At 54.0% G+C, this 16,949-nt stretch overlaps 1 protein-coding gene across 1 annotated transcript in view; it reads right to left on the bottom strand.

Moving 5' to 3' along the window:
• Positions 1-16,305: 16,305 nt before the first annotated feature.
• The window catches only part of AHDC1 (AT-hook DNA binding motif containing 1), an 88,154-nt gene continuing 87,510 nt past the window's right edge, over positions 16,306-16,949 (bottom strand). The window contains exon 5 of the mRNA XM_075606533.1: positions 16,306-16,817. The gene's annotated coding sequence lies outside the window, so the exon portion shown is untranslated. The remainder of the gene's footprint in view (positions 16,818-16,949) is intronic.

Raw genomic sequence — 16,949 nt, 5'->3', positions numbered from 1 at the left:
CACACCTCTCAAGCCACACACACACACACCTCTCAAGCCACACACACACACCTCTCAAGCCACACACTCTCAAGCCACACACACCTCTCAAGCCACACACACCTCTCAAGCCACACACACACACACACACACACACACACACACCTCTCAAGCCACACACACACCTCTCAAGCCACACACTCTCAAGCCACACACACCTCTCAAGCCACACACACCTCTCAAGCCACACACACCCCTCTCAAGCCACACACACACACCTCTCAAGCCACACACACACACCTCTCAAGCCACACACTCTCAAGCCACACACACACACCTCTCAAGCCACACACTCTCAAGCCACACACACCTCTCAAGCCACACACACCTCTCAAGCCACACACACCCCTCTCAAGCCACACACACCCCTCTCAAGCCACACACACACCCCTCTCAAGCCACACACACACCCCTCTCAAGCCACACACACACACCTCTCAAGCCACACACACACACACACACATCTCAAGCCACACACACCCCTCTCAAGCCACAGACACACCCCTCAAGCCACACACACACACCCCTCTCAAACCACACACCCCTCTCAAGCCACACACACCTCTCAAGCCACACACACACACACACCTCTCAAGCCACACACACACACCTCTCAAGCCACACACACCTCTCAAGCCACACACACCTCTCAAGCCACACACACCTCTCAAGCCACACACACCTCTCAAGCCACACACACCTCTCAAGCCACACACACCTCTCAAGCCACACACACCTCTCAAGCCACACACACCTCTCAAGCCACACACACTTCTCAAGCCACACACACCTCTCAAGCCACACACACCTCTCAAGCCACACACACCTCTCAAGCCACACACACCTCTCAAGCCACACACACCCCTCTCAAGCCACACACACCCCTCTCAAGCCACACACACACACACACACACACACACACACACACACACACACACACACACACACACACACACACACACACACACACACACACACACACACACACCTCTCAAGCCACACACACACACACACACAAACCTCTCAAGCCACACACACACACACACACCCCTCTCAAGCCACACACACCCCCTCTCAAGCCACACACACACACACACACACACACACACACCTCTCCAGCCACACCCACCCACACACCTCAAGCCACACACCTCTCAAGCCACACCTCTCAAGACACACACACACACACACACCTCTCAAGCCACACACACCTTCCAAGCCACACACACCCCTCTCAAGCCACACACACACACCTCTCAAGCCACACACACACACCTCTCAAGCCACACACACACCTCTCAAGCCACACACACACCTCTCAAGCCACACACACACCTCTCAAGCCACACACACACACCTCTCAAGCCACACACACACACCTCTCAAGCCACACACACACCTCTCAAGCCACACACACCTCTCAAGCCACACACACACCTCTCAAGCGCCACACACTCTCAAGCCACACACACCTCTCAAGCCACACACACCTCTCAAGCCACACACACCTCTCAAGCCACACACACCTCTCAAGCCACACACACCTCTCAAGCCACACACACCTCTCAAGCCACACACACCTCTCAAGCCACACAAACACACCTCTCAAGCCACACACACACACCTCTCAAGCCACACACACACCTCTCAAGACACACACACACACACACACCTCTCAAGCCACACACACCTCTCAAGCCACACACACACAACTCTCAAGCCACACACACCTCGAGTCACACACGCACGTACCTTTCAAGTTCCCCCCACACACACACCTCAAGCCACACATACACAGACCCCCTCTCAAGCCATACACACACACACACACAGCTCTCAAGCCACAGACACACCACTCAAGCCACACACACACACCCCTCTGAAGCAACACACCCCTCTCAAGACACACACACACCTCTCAAGCCACACACACACACCTCTCAAGCCACACACACACACCTCTCAAGCCACACACACACACCTCTCAAGCCACACACACACACCTCTCAAGCCACACAAACCTCTCAAGCCACACACACCTCTCAAGCCACACACACCTCTCAAGCCACACACACCTCTCAAGCCACACACACCTCTCAAGCCACACACACCTCTCAAGCCACACACACCTCTCAAGCCACACACACCCCTCAAGCCACACACACCCCTCTCAAGCCACACACACCCCTCTCAAGCCACACACACACACCCCTCTCAAGCCACACACACACACACACACACACACACACCTCTCAAGCCACACACACACACACACCTCTCAAGCCACACACACCCCTCTCAAGCCACACACACACCCCTCTCAAGCCACACACCCCTCTCAAGCCACACACACACACACACACACACACAACTCTCAAGCCACACACACCCCTCTCAAGCCACACACACACACCTCTCAAGCCACACACACCTCTCAAGCCACACACACACACACCTCTCAAGCCACACACACACCTCTCAAGCGCCACACACTCTCAAGCCACACACACCTCTCAAGCCACACACCTCTCAAGCTACACACACGGACACGTCAAGCCACACACGCACCTACCTCAAGCCACACACACGCACCTACCTCAAGCCACACACACACACACACACACACACACACACACACACCTCACAAGCCAGCCATACACACCTCTCAAGCCACACACACACACACCTCTCAAGCCACACACACACACACACACACACACCTCTCAAGCCACACACACACCTCTCAAGCCACACACGCACCTCTCAAGCCACACACACACACACACACACACACACACACACACACCGCTAAAGCCACACACACACCGCTAAAGCCACACACACACCCCTCTCAAGCCACACACACACACACACCTCTCAAGCCACACACACACACACACACACCCCTCTCAAGTCACACACACACCCCTCTCAAGCCACACACACACACACACACACACACACACCTCTCAAGCCACACACACACACACACCTCCCAAGCCACACATACCTCTCAAGCCACACACACACACTCCCCTCTCAAGCCACACACACACCTCAAGCCACACACACACACCTCTCAAGCCACACACACACACACCTCTCAAGCCACACACACACACACACAGCCCTCTCAAGCCACACACACACACACACCTCTCAAGCCACACACACACACCTCTCAAGCCACACACACACACGCCTCTCAAGCCACACACACCGCTAAAGCCACACACACACCCCTCTCAAGCTACACACACACCCCTCTCAAGCCCCACACACACACCCCTCTCAAGCCACACACACCTCGAGTCACACACGCACGCACCTCAAGCCCCCTCAACACACACACCTCAAGCCCCCACCCACCCCCCCTCTCAAGCCACACACACAAACACACCAAGCCCCACGCACCTCTCAAGCCACCCGCCCACACCTCAAGCCACACACACACACCCCTCTCAAGCCACACACACCTCGAGTCACACACGCACGCACCTCAAGCCCCCTCAACACACACACCTCAAGCCCCCACCCACACCCCCCCTCTCAAGCCACACACACACACACCAAGCCACACACACACCTCTCAAGCCACACACACACCTCTCAAGCCACACACACACCTCTCAAGCCACACACACACCTCTCAAGCCACACACACACCTCTCAAGCCACACACACACACCTCTCAAGCCACACACACACACACACACACACACACCTCAAGCCACACACACAACCCTTTCAAGCCACACAAACACACCCCTCAAGCCACACACTCACACCCCCCTCAAGCCACACACACACACACACACACACACACCCCTCTCAAGCCGCACACACACACACACACACACACACACACACACACACCCCTCTCAAGCCACACACACCCACACACCTCAAGCCACACACACACACACACACACACACACACACACGCACACGCACACGCACGCACACACACACACACACGCACACACACACACACACACCTCTCAAGCCACACACACACACACCTCTCAAGCCACACACGCACCTCTCAAGCCACACACGCACACACACGCACACACACACACACACACACACACACACACACACACACACACACACACACACACACACACACACACACCGCTAAAGCCACACACACACACCTCTCAAGCCACACACACACACACCCCTCTCAAGCCACACACACACACACACACACACACACACACACACACACACCTCCCAAGCCACACACACACCTCCCAAGCCACACATACACACCCCTCTCAAGCCACACATACCTCTCAAGCCACACACACACACTCCCCTCTCAAGCCACACACACACCTCAAGCCACACACACACCTCTCAAGCCACACACACCTCTCAAGCCACACACACACCTCTCAAGCCACACACACACACACCCCTCTCAAGCCACACACACACACGCACACCTCTCAAGCCACACACACACCTCTCAAGCCACACACACACACACACACTTCTCAAGCCACACACGCCTCTCAAGCCACATACACCGCTAAAGCCACACACACCCCTCTCAAGCCACACACACCTCGAGTCACACACGCACGCACCTCAAGCCCCCTCAACACACACACCTCAAGCCCCCACCCACCCCCCCCTCTCAAGCCACACACACAAACACACCAAGCCCCACGCACCTCTCATGCCACCCGCCCACACCTCAAGCCACACACACACACCCCTCTCAAGCCACACACACCTCGAGTCACACACGCACGCACCTCAAGCCCCCTCAACACACACACCTCAAGCCCCCTCAACACACACACCCCCCTCTCAAGCCACACACACCAAGCCCCACGCACCTCTCAAGCCACCCGCCCACACCTCAAGCCACACACACACGCACACCTCAAGCCACACACACGCACACCTCAAGCCACACATGCACCTACCTCAAGCCACACACACACGCACATACCTCAAGCCACACACACACGCACACACCTCAAGCCACACACACACGCACACACCTCAAGCCACACACACACGCACACACCTCAAGCCACACACACACGCACACACCTCAAGCCACACACACACGCACACACCTCAAGCCACACACACACGTACACACCTCAAGCCACACACACACGCACACACCTCAAGCCACACACACACGCACACACCTCAAGCCACACACACACGCACACACCTCAAGCCACACACACACGCACACACCTCAAGCCACACACACACGCACACACCTCAAGCCACACACACACGCACACACCTCAAGCCACACACACACACGCACACACCTCAAGCCACACACGCACGCACCTCAAGCCACACACACACCTCAAGCCACACACACACCTCAAGCCACACACACACCTACCTCAAGCCACACACACACGCACACACCTCAAGCCACACACACACGCACACACCTCAAGCCACACACACACGCACACACCTCAAGCCACACACACACGCACACACCTCAAGCCACACACACACGCACACACCTCAAGCCACACACACACGTACACACCTCAAGCCACACACACACGCACACACCTCAAGCCACACACACACGCACACACCTCAAGCCACACACACACGCACACACCTCAAGCCACACACACACGCACACACCTCAAGCCACACACACACGCACACACCTCAAGCCACACACACACGCACACACCTCAAGCCACACACACACGCACACACCTCAAGCCACACACACACGCACACACCTCAAGCCACACACACACACACGCACACACGCACACACCTCAAGCCACACACGCACGCACCTCAAGCCACACACACACCTCAAGCCACACACACACCTCAAGCCACACACACACCTACCTCAAGCCACACACACACACACACACACACACACACACACACACACACACACACACACACACCTCTCAAGCCACACACACACACACACACACACACACACACACACACACACACACACACCTCTCAAGCCACACACACCCCCTCTCAAGCCACACACACACACCTCTCAAGCCACACACACACACCTCTCAAGCCACACACACACACCTCTCAAGCCACACACACACACCTCTCAAGCCACACACACACACCTCTCAAGCCACACACACACACCTCTCAAGCCACACACACACCTGTCAAGCCACACACACACACACACACACACACACACACACCTCTCAAGCCACACACACCTCTCAAGCCACACACACACACACACCTCTCAAGCCACACACACCCCTCTCAAGCCACACACACACACCTCTCAAGCCACACACACCTCTCAAGCCACACACACCTCTCAAGCCACACACACCTCTCAAGCCACACGCACCTCTCAAGCCACACGCACCTCTCAAGCCACACACACCTCTCAAGCCACACACACCTCTCAAGCCACACACACCTCTCAAGCCACACACACCTCTCAAGCCACACACACCTCTCAAGCCACACACACCTCTCAAGCCACACACACCTCTCAAGCCACACACACCTCTCAAGCCACACACACCCCTCTCAAGCCACACACACCCCTCTCAAGCCACACACACACACACCTCTCAAGCCACACACACACACACACACACCTCTCAAGCCACACACCTCTCAAGCCACACACACACCTCTCAAGCCACACACACACACCTCTCATCCACACACACACCTCTCAAGCCACACACACACACCTCTCAAGCCACACACACACACCTCTCAAGCCACACACACACACCTCAAGCCACACACACACACCTCTCAAGCCACACACACACACACACACACACACACACACACACACACACACACACACACACACACACACACACACACACACACACACACACACACACACACACACACACCTCAAGCCACACACACACACACACACACCTCAAGCCACACACACACACACACACACACACACACACCTCAAGCCACACACACACACACACACACACACACCTCAAGCCACACACACACACACACACACACACACCTCAAGCCACACACACACACACACACACACACACACACACACACACACACCTCTCCAGCCACACCCACCCACACACCTCAAGCCACACACCTCTCAAGCCACACCTCTCGACACACACCCCTCTCAAGCCACACACACACACACACACACACACACACACACACACACACACACACACACACCTCTCAAGCCACACACACACACACACACACACACACACCTCTCAAGCCACACACACACCTCTCAAGCCACACACACACCTCTCAAGCCACACACACACCTCTCAAGCCACACACACCTCTCAAGCCACACACACCTCTCAAGCCACACACACCTCTCAAGCCACACACACCCCTCTCAAGCCACACACACCCCTCTCAAGCCACACACACACACACACCTCTCAAGCCACACCTCTCAAGCCACACACACACACCTCTCAAGCCACACACACACACACCTCTCAAGCCACACACACACACACCTCTCAAGCCACACACACACACACACACACCTCAAGCCACACACACATACACCTCAAGCCACACACACACACACACACACACACACACACACACACACACACACACACACACCTCAAGCCACACACACACACACACACACACACACACACACACACACACACCTCTCCAGCCACACCCACCCACACACCTCAAGCCACACACCTCTCAAGCCACACCTCTCGACACACACCCCTCTCAAGCCACACACACACACACACACACACACACACACACACACACACCTCTCAAGCCACACACACACACCCCCTCTCAAGCCACACACACCTCTCAAGCCACACACACACACCCCTCTCAAGCCACACACACACCCCTCTCAAGCCACACACACACACCTCTCAAGCCACACACACACACACCTCTCATTCACACACACACACCTCTCAAGCCATATACACACCTCTCAAGCCACACACACACCTCTCAAGCCACACACACACACACACACACCTCTCAAGCCACACGCACACACGCACCTACCTCAAGCCACACACACACACCTCAAGCCACACACACGCACCTACCTCAAGCCACACACACACGCACCTACCTCAAGCCACACACACGCACCTACCTCAAGCCACACACACACACACCTCACAGCCAGCCATACACACCTCTCAAGCCACACACACACACACACACCTCTCAAGCCACACACACCTACACCTCTCAAGCCACACACACCTACACCTCTCAAGCCACACACACCTCGAGTCACACACGCACGTACCTCTCAAGTCCCCCCCACACACACACCTCAAGCCACACATACACAAACCCCCCTCTCAAGCCACACACACACACACACACCTCTCAAGCCACACACACACAGCCCTCTCAAGCCACAGACACAGCCCTCTCAAGCCACAGACACACCCCTCTCAAGCTACACACCCCTCTCAAGCTACGCACACACCTCTCAAGCCACACACACACCTCTCAAGCCACACACACACACACACACACACACACACACACACCTCTCAAGCCACACACACACACCCCCTCTCAAGCCACACACACCTCTCAAGCCACACACCCCTCTCAAGCCACACACACCTCTCAAGCCACACACACACACCTCTCATCCACACACACACACACCTCTCAAGCCATATACACACCTCTCAAGCCACACACACACCTCTCAAGCCACACACACACACACACACCTCTCAAGCCACACGCACACACGCACCTACCTCAAGCCACACACACACACCTCAAGCCACACACACGCACCTACCTCAAGCCACACACACACGCACCTACCTCAACCCACACACACGCACCTACCTCAAGCCACACACACACACACCTCACAGCCAGCCATACACACCTCTCAAGCCACACACACACACACACACACACACACCTCTCAAGCCACACACACCTACACCTCTCAAGCCACACACACCTACACCTCTCAAGCCACACACACCTCGAGTCACACACGCACGTACCTCTCAAGTCCCCCCCACACACACACCTCAAGCCACACATACACAAACCCCCCTCTCAAGCCACACACACACACACACACACACACACACACACACACACCTCTCAAGCCACACACACACACACACACACACACACAGACACAGCCCTCTCAAGCCACACACACACAGCCCTCTCAAGCCACAGACACAGCCCTCTCAAGCCACAGACACACCCCTCTCAAGCCACACACACACCCCTCAAGCCAAACACACACACCCCTCTCAAGCTACACACCCCTCTCAAGCTACACACACATCTCTCAAGCCACACACACATCTCTCAAGCCACACACACATCTCTCAAGCCACACACACACCTCTCAAGCCACACACACACCTCTCAAGCCACACACACACACACACACACACACACACCCCTATCAAGCCACACACACACACACCCCCCTCAAGCCACACACACACCCCTCAAGCCAAACACACACACCCCTCTCAAGCTACACACCCCTCTCAAGCTACACACCCCTCTCAAGCTACACACACATCTCTCAAGCCACACACACATCTCTCAAGCCACACACACACCTCTCAAGCCACACACACACCTCTCAAGCCACACACACACCTCTCAAGCCACACACACACACACACACACACACACACACACACACACACACACACACACACACACACACACACACACACACACCCCTATCAAGCCACACAAACACCCCCCTATCAAGCCACACACACACACACCCCTCAAGCCACACACACACACCCCCCTCAAGCCACACACACCCCTCTCAAGCCGCACACACACACACACCCCTCTCAAGCCACACCCACACACCTCAAGCCACACCTCTCAAGCCACACACACACACACACACACACACACACACACACACACACACACACCTCTCAAGCCACACACACACACACACACACACACACACACACACACACACACACCTCTCAAGCCACACACACACACACACACACACACACACACACACACACACACACACACACACACCTCCCAAGCCACACACACACCCCTCTCAAGCCACACACACCTCGAGTCACACACGCACGCACCTCAAGCCCCCGCCCACACACCCCCCTCAAGCCACACACACACACCAAGCCCCACGCACCTCTCAAGCCACCCGCCCACACCTCAAGCCACACACACACGCACACCTCAAGCCACACACACACGCACACCTCAAGCCACACACGCACCTACCTCAAGCCACACACACCTCAAGCCACACACACGCACCTACATCAAGCCACACACACGCACACCTCAAGCCACACACGCACCTACCTCAAGCCACACACGCGTGCACCTACCTCAAGCCACACACACGCACCTACCTCAAGCCACACACACACACCTCACAAGCCAGCCACACACCTCTCAAGCCACACACACCTACACCTCTCAAGCCACACACACCTCGAGTCACACACACACATACCTCTCAAGTCTCCCCCCACACACACACCTCAAGCCACACATACACAAACCCCCCTCTCAAGACACACACACACACCTCTCAAGCGCCACACACACACCTCAAGCCCCACGCACCTCAAGCCACGCGCGCACACACACACACACACACACCTCAAGACACACACACACCTCAAGCCACACACCTTTTTCTTTTGCGCCCAATTTTTTTTACACACATTACTTTACAAACATCTCACGTATACTTTCCCCCTCGCTTGCACGCACACCTCTTGCACACCACAGCAGACACGCCTTTCTCAGATGCACACACAGCTCCCATACAACCTTCTCATTCGCACACATACATGTCTATTTAACGCACACTTCTCTGAAGCACAGAAAACATGCACATATATCGTCTCACTCGTACACACGTCTCACATATACATTCTTACGTTTTCACGCACACCTCACACTGATGTCTCTCACCTCTTGCACGCAGCATTCTCACATCCACCTTGCACGTGCATGCACGCTTCCCTTGCAGTGCAAAGACACAAATAACTCCCTCTCGTACACATGCGTCTCTCTGTCACATCCCCTCTCGCACACACACACCTCATGCGCAGGGCCCTCAAGCACACATGAAAACTATTAGATTGTAAGCTCTCCGGAGCAGGGATTTCCTTTCCTATTGTCTGACTTTGTTGCACTTATTGTATTATAATTCTCTACTCTTTGTTTTTGTAAAGCGCTGAGTATACTGTGGGTGCTATGTATAGATATACAGTTGTGTGAAAATGGAAGTACACCCTCTTTGAATTCTATGGTTTTACATATCAGGACATAATAACAATCATCTGTTCCTTAGCAGGTCTTAAAATGAGGTAAATACAACCTCAGATGAACAACAACACATGACATATTACACCGTGTCATGATTTATTTAACAAAAATAAAGCCAAAATGGAGAAGCCATGTGTGAAAAACCAAGTATTTCTTATGATTCAATAGCTTGTAGAACCACCTTTAGCAGCAATAACGAAGTAATCGTTTTCTGTATGACTTTATCAGTCTCTCACATCGTTATGGAGGAATTTTGGCCCACTCTTCTTTACAACATTGCTTCAGTTCATTGAGGTTTGTGGGCATTTGTTTATGCACAGCTCTCTTAAGGTCCCACCACAGCATTTCAATCGGGTTCAGGTTCGGATTTTGACTGGGCCATTGCAACACCTTGATTCTTTTCTTTTTCAGCCATTCTGTTGTAGATTTGCTGGGATCATTGTCCTGTTGCATGACCCAATTTCAGCCAAGCTTTAGCTGTCGGACAGATGGCCTCACATTTGACTCTAGAATACTTTGGTATACAGAGGAGTTCATGGTCGACTCAATGACTGCAAGGTTCCCAGGTCCTGTGGCTGCAAAAACAAGTCCAAATCATCACCCCTCCACCACAGTTGGTATGAGGTGTTTGTGCTGATATGCTGTGTTTGGTTTTTGCCAAACGTGGCGCTGTGCATTATGGCCAAACATCTCCACTTTGGTCTCGTCTGTCCAAAGGACATTGTTCCAGAAGTCTTGCGGTTTGTTCAGATGCAACTTTGCAAACCTGAGGCCAAGGCCCCGGTCACGACGCCGTAACGCGCGCCCGCGCTTTTGGCGGCGCGTTCAGCCGATTCCCCGGTCTGCAGCTCACTGCAGGAGCAGAGACCGGGGGGGGGGGGGGGCGTGACGGAGGAGTGATGGGGGCGCGGCCATGACGTCACCCGGCAGGTTCGCCCTCATTGGCTGAACCGCCGGGGGGCGTGCCTAATCGCTCGAAGCGAGTCCTGCTCTCAATTCTATTGAGAGCAGGAGTAGCTCTCGCGCGAGCGATGCGACCCCCCCCCCCCCTCGCAGCGGGCCCGGCGCCATTGCGGGGAGGGCTCTCGTGCGCGCAGCGTCTGCCACAGCATCCGCAGTAGTAGGCAGCGGGGGCAAGGCCTAAGCCGTGCTGTCATGTTCTTTTTAGAGAGAAGAGACTTTCTCCTGGCAACCCTTCCAAACAAACCATACTTGTTCAATCTTTTTCTAATTGTACTGTCATGAACTTTAACATTTAACATGCTAACTGAGGCCTGTAGAGTCTGAGATGTAACTCTTGGGTATTTTGCAATTTTTCAGAGCATTGCACGGTCTGACCTTGGGGTGAATTTGCTGGGACGTCCACTCCTGGGAAGATTGGCAACTGTCTTGAATGTTGTCCACTTTTGAATAATCTTTCTCACTGAAGAATGATGGACTTTAAATTGGTTGGAAATGGCCTTATAAGCCTTCCCAGATTGATGGGCAGCAACAATTGCTTCTCTAAGATCATTGCTGATGTCTTTCCTCCTTGGTATTGTGTGAACACACACCTGAATGCTCCAGACCAGCAAACTGCTAAAACTTTGGCTTTTATAGAGGTGGTCACACTTGCTGATGATCAATTAATCAAGGGCATTTGCTTAGCAGCACCTGTCTGCTACGTAGCATCTTAATTCCTATGGAAGCAGTAAGGGTGTAATTAGTTTTTCACACATAGCTTCTCCATTTTGGCTTTATTTTTGTTAAATAAATCATGACCCGGTGTAATATGTCATGTTTTGTTGTTCATCTGAGGTAGTATTTACCTCATTTTAAGACCTGCTAAGGAACAGATGATTGTTATTATGCCCTGATATGTAAAACCATAGAATTCAAAGAGGGTGTACTTTCTTTTTCACACCACTGTAGATATAAATACAACTCTCTTGCACACAGCCCTCTACTATACAAATGGCGCGTGCGCACACCTCCCTCTCCGCTCCCACCTTTCTCTGAAACACGTCATGCTTCTCGCACACTTACACTATTTTGATGCACAATCACTTCTCACCTCTCGAACGCAAACAAGTCCCTTTCGCACAAGTATGTCTCTTGCACACCTCTCTCGCGCGCGCACTTTTTTCACAGACGCACACACCACTCACACATACACAGGGCCCTCTAGCACACACAAAAACACCTGTCTTAAACACACCTCTACTACACAGATGCACACCCTTCTCTTGCACGCGCATACACACACCTTTCGCATCACTCACTTCTCGTACGCAAACACATCGCTCTCACACACCTCTAGTATACAAACAGCTCACGCATGCACTTCCCTCTCGCACTCACACAAACCTAGCACACCCCTCCCAGTCCGCACTCGCACACCGTTCTCTCTCTCACCCCTCTCACGCATGTGCCCCTTTGTGGAACGCACACAAACACACACCCTCTCTTGCAGACACCGCACACCTCAGTTTCTCGCACACGCCTCGTGTGCAAACATCTCTCTCTCTCACTCGCACACACACAGCTGTGTCAGTGCACATTGTACTGGGTCAGACATCTGGGCTGTTGCTCAGCAACGCTGCCAACCCCCCCCTCCACTTACCTGGCAGCGACACCCCCCCCGGGGGCAAATCTGGAGCAGCAGCAGTGACCCTCCTCCCCCCTCTAATCCATAGCCAAGGCCAGCACTGATTAACCAGCTCCCTGCCAGAGAGCCCTGCAGCGTTGCAGTGCAAATACTTCCTGCCAGAGCCCCGCACAGCATCGCAGTGTAACCCCTTCCCTGCCAGAGCCCCGCACAGCCCCAGTGTAACCCCTTCCCTGCCAGAGCCCCGCACAGCCCCAGTGTAACCCCTTCCCTGCCAGAGCCCCGCACAGCATCGCAGTGTAACCCCTTCCCTGCCAGAGCCCCGCACAGCCCCAGTGTAACCCCTTCCCTGCCAGAACCCTGCACAGCGTCGCAGTGTAACCCCTTCCCTGCCAGAGCCCTGCACAGCCCCAGTGTAACCCCTTCCCTGCCGAGTAACCCCTTCTCAGCCAGAGCCCTGCCGAGTAACCCCTTCCTGGCCAGTGCGTCAGTGTAACCCTTTCACTGCTACAGTCCTGCAGAGCGGCGCTGTGTAACCCCTTCCCTGCCAGAGCATCAAAGTGTGACCCCTTCCCTGCCAGATAGCATACCAAAAGCAAAGAAAGGGTTAAGATGATATACACAGGTGTGTGTGTGTGTGTGTGTGTGTGTGTGTGTGTGTGTGTGTGTGTGTGTGTGTGTGTGTGTGTGTGTGTGTGTGTGTGTGTGTGTGTGTGTGTGTGTGTGTGTGTGTGTGTGAGATTTCAAGAGTAGGTTTTTGGAACAGACTGAAGAGGCAATGAGGCACCTTGGGGTATGGGAGGGGGGAGAGCGGTGGAGGCCCAGGGGGATTGTGGGAGGACAGTCTGTTCTGAGCGAGGCGGGCTCATGGAGCAGCAGGAGATTGTCACACTGCTGGCACAGAGGGAGAAGAGCTGACAAATGTGACATCAAGGGCTTGCAGTGACCTGGGAGAGAGGGAGAGGGGAAATACGGCGAGCGGGGAAGAAGCTAGAGTTGAGGGGGAAGAGAGGCGGCGGAAGGGAGGGGGAGATGGGGGGAGAGAGGGAGGAGAGAGGGGGAAGAGAGAGGGGGGGAAGAGAAGCTAGAGATGAGAGGGAGAGAGGGGGGAAGAGAGGCTAGAGATGAGGGGGAGAGAGGCTAGAGATGAGAGGGGGAGAGAAGCTAGAGATGAGAGGGGGAGAGAGGCTAGAGATGAGAGGGGGAGAGAGGGGGGAAGAGAAGCTAGAGATGAGAGGGGGAGAGAGGGGGGAAGAGAGGCTAGAGATGAGAGGGGGAGAGAGGCTAGAGATGAGAGGGGGAGAGAAGCTAGAGATGAGGGGGAGAGAAGCTAGAGATGAGAGGGGTATAGAGGCTAGAGATGAGAGGGGGAGAGAGGCTAGAGATGAGAGGGGGAGAGAGGCTAGAGATGAGAGGGGGAGAGAGGCTAGAGATGAGGGAGAGTATGAGAGAGGGAGAAGAGAGGTTAGAGATCAGAGAAATTGGAGAGAGGGACAGGTGGGAATAGAAGTGAGAAATTAGAGAGAAGAGGGGAAGTGATAAAATGAGGGGGGAGGGGAAGAGGATAGGAGGAAAGATGTGACATAGAAGAGAGGGGGGGGAGGGTAGAGAATGAAGAGAGAAAGGAAGAGGCAATAAGTGAAGGAAGAGAGTGGAAGGTGGGAGTAAGGGGTTAGTTAGAGAGTTGATACTAGAAATGAGAGGTTAGGCCGGAGTGGGCACAGGGGAGAGCGATAGAGGGGAGAAATCAGATGCTAAAAAAAGAGTTGGGAAAAAGAGAGAGGGGGGAAAAAAGAGAGAGGGGGAGAAAAAGAGAGAGGGGGGGAAAAAGAGAGAGGGGGGGGGGGAAAGAGAGAGGGGGGGGGGGAAAGAGAGAGGGGGGAAAAGAGAGAGGGGGGAAAATGAGGGGGAGACGAGTAGAGGAGTTACAGAGAGCAGTGGCAAGCAGGAAAATAAAGAGAGAGAGACACGGACAAGAGGAAGAGATAAAAAGACTGGAGTACTGATCACTGCGGGCTTGGAATCGCTACCGCACACAGTGCCACACTCACTAAACCAGGTATTAGGGATATCCCTGCTTCAGCACAGGTGGCTCAATCGGAGGCCCAGTCAAAGGCTGTGCTGCAGCAGTGACTAATTGAGCCGCCTGTGCTGAAGCTGGGATATCCCTAATACGTGGATTGTTGGTGGCCCTTTGGGGACCATAGCTGGGCACCACTGTCCAAACCAGTCACACATTAAACACATGCACACACGTATGTGGAACACACACATTAAACACATGCACACACATATGTGGAACACACACATTAAAAACACACAAATACGTTTTTTTGGACAATACACAATTTATGAGAAATCCTTATTTACAATAGATTTAACCCCTTGGGAGGGGGAGAATGAGGGGGGTTTAACATACGCAAGATCAGTGCAGCCGGTAGATGGGGGGGGGGGAGGGGACGCAGAATTAGGGGTGTGTGAGGGGAAGATGGGGGCCACCTCTAACCCCTTCACTGCCAGCGACGCAGTGAAGGGGTTAGCCGATAAGACGCCCCCTCTCCCCACCCCCCACACACACTATGCGCACACCGTCCCGTATAATTCTTTTTGTTTTGCAACATTTTTAAAAATTTCTTATTTACAATTTTTGCTGGTTTTGTGAAGAAAAACAAAACAAAAAACAAACAAACACATTTTTCCTTCTGAAAGAGAGAGGGAGGGGAGGGGGGGTGTCCAGAGCTCAGGGTGTGGGAGGGGGCCACTTTCAATCTGGGGGGTGCAGGTTCTGGGGGTCCCGGGGGGGTCTCTTGCGCTTTTTGGAGAGGTCGGAGGAGGTCTTCTCAAACTGTGGATTTAAAGAGGAGAAACACTCATTAAATACCTCATTATTCGGCTTGTCACTTTACACATTGGAGTTTGGGGGTGCAGTGTTAGTAGGGGGGGAGAGGGGTGCGCAGGGTGCAGTGTTAGCAGGGGG

Source organism: Ascaphus truei, chromosome 6 (assembly GCF_040206685.1).
Source record: "Ascaphus truei isolate aAscTru1 chromosome 6, aAscTru1.hap1, whole genome shotgun sequence".
NCBI lineage: Eukaryota > Metazoa > Chordata > Amphibia > Anura > Ascaphidae > Ascaphus > Ascaphus truei.
Note: the sequence above shows the minus strand (reverse complement) of the source record. Positions and strands in the feature narration are given on the sequence as shown.